This window comes from Typopeltis vanoorti, chromosome 25 (assembly GCF_054136105.1).
Source record: "Typopeltis vanoorti isolate ZY-2024b chromosome 25, IOZ_Tvanoo_1.0, whole genome shotgun sequence".
Classification (NCBI taxonomy): Eukaryota; Metazoa; Arthropoda; class Arachnida; order Uropygi; family Thelyphonidae; genus Typopeltis; species Typopeltis vanoorti.
In genome coordinates this window covers 59,991,516-59,996,366 of record NC_143573.1, presented here as the reverse complement: position 1 = coordinate 59,996,366, position 4,851 = coordinate 59,991,516, and the positions used below count along the sequence as shown (strand labels likewise).

At 35.7% G+C, this 4,851-nt stretch overlaps 1 pseudogene; it reads left to right on the top strand.

Moving 5' to 3' along the window:
• The first annotated feature begins 418 nt into the window (after window positions 1-418).
• Window positions 419-593, top strand: LOC150092776 (U2 spliceosomal RNA; annotated as a pseudogene).
• Window positions 594-4,851: the final 4,258 nt, after the last annotated feature.

Here is a 4,851-nt window from a genome sequence, read left to right as displayed (position 1 = left end):
GTACGATAACAGACAAATGGACTCGAATAACGGTGAGGAAACAATTTCAATTTCAAATCTCAATTGCTTCCTGATCATGCGTACGAACGTAGCTTGTGGCAATCATACCAACCCAACAGATAAACTTTCCTCGATATCCAATCAGCACAATGACTCAAAAACCTTGTTTGAATACAGAAAATTTAGTCGTATCGACATTCTACACTATCATTTTTGTTTATTGTATGCCCTTTATAAATAAATAAAAATTGGTTCGCCTGTTTCTTTATTATTATTAATATCATTATAAATTATATATGATATTTATTGGGGCAACTCGGGGAGAAGGTGGAGTAAGCTACAGGAACTTCGCTCTCTTCCTAGAAGCAGTTTTCCTGGAGTGGACCCATATAAGATATTTAACTAATAAGAACAGATACTACACTCTTCGCTACGTTTGGCTAAGAGAAGAATGTAGTATCTGTTCTTATCAACTTAATATCTGATATGAGCTACAGGATATTAAACTGATTTTTGGAAGGTGGCGACATGCCTCTATCTTTGCCTTGGTTGGCTGGCATGGTACAACTTCGGTCTCCTCGAGGTATCGCTTCTCGGCCTTTCTATACGGATAGTGTGCGTTCGTGTGTGTGATGTAAAATGCATTTTTTAGTTAAAAATATTTAGACTTATCGAAAGTATGTCATTTCATAACACGAACAAATAATCACTTTAGCAAATAATAAATTATTAATGTTATAAAATAAATATTACTGTTGCATTTAATATTTAATTAAGTTTCAAATATGTAAGCATAAGTAGTAGGTCAGAAAAGTCACAAGTGTTGTACAGAAAATTAAGTTTGAGTACGGAAAAAAAAAAGGCTCTGAAAGTTAAAGATAACCCAAAAGAATTCTATCGTTATGCTGCAAGTAAAAGAAAGAATGAATTTGAAAGAATAACTCTATTGATGGTGTGAGAGTAACCGATGCAAAACACGTGTGTAACATTGTGTTCGCTGCTACCTCTTCACTGGATAACGAAACTCAGGTCTATAAAGAGCAAGTGTCGGAGCTGTTGCAAAAACTGAATAAGAATTCAGCAATAGGGACTGATGGGATACCAGCAAGTGTGCTAAACGAGTGTTCAGTTAAACTGGTTGTTCCTTTGACCAGGCTGTTTAATATGAGTCAGAACAGGGAAGATTCCGCAGGATAGATTTATGAAAAAAAAAAAAAAACTCTTCCACCAAGATGGAAGTGACATGTTTCCATGGCAAAAATACGATTTATTCTCATCTTCAAGTGAAGCGTGAGAGTAGTCTAGGTACAGGCTGCGTAGTCAATAACGAAATAGAATGGGAATGAGAATAGGTTTGGGCTATACAATATTAGCATGGATAAGAGGATGGCTGATTGACAGATATCCAAAAGTCATATATGGGGAATGTAAATCTGCAATATTCAAGGTAACCAGTGGTGTGCCTCAAGGATCAGTGCTGTTATTCAATTTATATACATTAATGATATCGGGAAGGATTTGACAAGCGACATACAGTTATTTGCTGATGATGCAATGATAGGTAGGGTAATCCGGAATGCTGCTGATATGCAGTACTTGCAGAATGATTCGAATAGGCTGGAATTGTGGGCATGGGAAAATGGGTGTCAGTTCAATGTTAGTAAACTCATGCACTTTGATGTGCTGAGATATTTGGTGGGAATTATGCTTGAACAATTTGATGAATCCAGGGATCTTGGAGTGTTAGTAGATAGAAAGTTGAAGTTCAGGGGCCGTGTGGCAAAGATTGCAAATAAAACAAAAAAGAAAATTGCAATGCTGAAACGAACGTTCACATGTAAAGATAACATGTCATTTAGCCTATTTACAAGGACTTGATGAGACCTCACTTGGACTATTGTGAGCAGATCTGGTCTCCGATGTGATTCTGATATATTGGAGAGAGTACAAAGGAGAGTGGTAAAAATGATATCAGGATTGTAGAATACTGATTATGAAGACAGATTGAGAATTTGTAGACCGCAGACACTAGCAAATAGGAGAAAGAGGGGTGATATGATTGAGACATAAACTTGTGAAAGAGTCCTCAACTGAAATCCTGTCCCTGAAAGGATTTCAGTTGATGGGATTTTTTACTTTGTGGAGGGCGGGGAAAGGACATCCTCAGAAACTAAGAATAAGTGTCGCTAAGAAGAGGGTGAGGACTAGATTTTTCTCTCAGAGGGTGGTGCGTGATTGGAATGGATTGCCATTGGATGTTGTGAGTGCAAGCAATGTGAATGAATTCAAGAACAAGTATTATAGCTGGTGCGTGTAGTATGTAGCCGCTCTCGATGAATCTCTGACTCCCTGGAGATCTCTCTCTTAATAAGAAGAAGAAGAAGAAGAAAAGCTTACTTCAGTTTGATTTATAATGCTGCTGCCGATATTATTGTGTTATACAATGACTAGAAATGTTCTTAGTGTTGTGTGTTAGCAGTTCAGCAATCTTTTTTGGTATAAAACATAAAAAAGAGCATTCAGTACAATTCATCTTTATTTCCATAGCGATACTGCACAGCTATTTCTTCGATATAGCATGAGAAGCACTGATGCTTTCCCAATGTTGAAAACACACACACACACACACACAGAGAGAGAGAGAGAGAGAGAGAGAGAGCTTAAAATAAAATGGAAGCATTTTTAAAAAATCTAGCATGAATTTGCAGAAGAGAAGCATTAGGAACAAAACACAGCTTGGGAAAAACCAATCGAAATTAATCCATTCCACTAATCCGAAGAACAAATCATTCTTACAGTTTTCGTTCAGTTCACAGCACCATCTTCCTTTAGTTATGGTTTTTAATACAGAAATTAAGATATCAGATCATTATGAAAAACGTGATCAAAACAAGGAACAAATTTAAATAAACGTGATGATAGTATCGTATGAAACTGCATATATCTACTCGGTATTGAGAATTTATGGTGATAAATTCATGATGGGGTTTTGGAAGACGTCCAATACGTGGAATTAACCTTCTTTTTTTTCCCTTCTTTTTCCTGTCCTTGTATTGACAATGAAAGATGGCAGAAAATTTAAAAATTATTTTCATGTTCTATTACCATGTGTAAATTAATTTCAACGAGACCTCTTGACAGTTTTCTAGAATCTTAAACCCTTAGAATCCATGCTGAATCTCGATGCTACAATTGAGATCGATCAATTTTGATGTTTTTAAGCATTCCATAATGCAATATAACATATTTTTACATCCAACACGCAATCCACATTTTAATGTAAGTCTAATATAATTTTGAACTTGCAGGAAATTAGGACCAAAAACGAAATCAGATTAAAGCAATTAGTCCAAATCATCATTAATCACTTTACAGGGAAATTATTTAACAAAACACTTTGTCAATTAATTTAATAAATGTGGACTTAACAGGAAGAAAGCCACAACGGCTGCCATTCAAAGAATATTTTGATGGCATTTGAATAAGAAACATTTCTTAAAGTATATTGTAATAGGAGACAGCACGCAGATTATGAGCCTATAAGTAACTAGCATAATAATCCAAAACTGTGTTTGGTCATTATTTGGCCATTAGCATGGCCCACAACAATGTTACTTAAGCTTGAATGCAGACCATTGTGATGATCATCTCGCCACTGAACTACTAAAGATCGCCTATTTCGCTCTTGACCACATAACATGTGTACGCACACGCAGAACCTACTGTTTCAGTGGAAAGATCAACGCAGTAAATATAAACAACAACAACAAATAAATGCTCCTATTTTTATAGACCTTTATTTATTCGTCTTTTCCATCGCATTATTGTAGTCAAATACTATCATTAGATAACTGTCGCTATTCCAAACACTATAAATATTAAACATAAAACGCACTCTAAATTATAATGTACTGATCACGGGCGGCTCGCGCATAGGCACTGCGGAACTGCAGCACCCCTCAATTTTTCTCGATATATAAATATATTTATTAATTTATTTATATTTGCTTGTAATATTTAATTTTATCATCAACAATCCTACATGTCTAGGGAGATTGAAACCCTCCAGACGAGATGTCGGATTTGAGATGGGAATTTGAAGATTGGAGGTATGTTGAAACCAATACTCTCCCCATGACTCGCATAAGTCGAAGTTCTGGTCGTTTATCTGTATTGCACTCCTCCAGGCAGAGTGCCTGGATTTCAGTCTTTGTGAACATTGTGCTTGAGTGCCCTATCTACTCATTCTCGGGTTCTAAAGAGGATTTTTTCAAACTGACCCCAGAATCCCTGGAGTGGATCCGGGATTTACGGATTAAGCTCTGACTCCTGATTTTAAATTTTGATGTTTAATCATTTCAACCTAGTGTACCCCTTTTAATATGATTTTTACAATTGATTTTATGCTGTTTTATGTAATTTGTATGTTTTATTCTGAGACCTGTACATCATATGCTAAATAAATAATCAACAATTCTATACAATTCTCTTATTTTGTATTAAAAATAATAACAATCCATCTTGTAGGAGGGCGAAGGACATTAGCAGCACTGTGTTTACCGCAGTGTCATATTGCTACGCGCGCAAGCATATGCACGTCATAGTGAGATGCGAGCTATTAGCGTAATGCGGCACTGTCCGTCGCGCAGTTCCACTGTTGTTTATATGCAGTTTGCGCCAGTAGTAGAGTGTTCGTAGTGCTTATCGTGTTTACTCCGTCTCTTTAAATATTTGGACATTACAATTAAAGACATAACATTTGTTATAATTTTTATTTTAGAACATTATTGGGGTTATGATAATGGATTTTATTTTTAAGTAATTTTGAATTATATTAAACTGTTGTTTCAT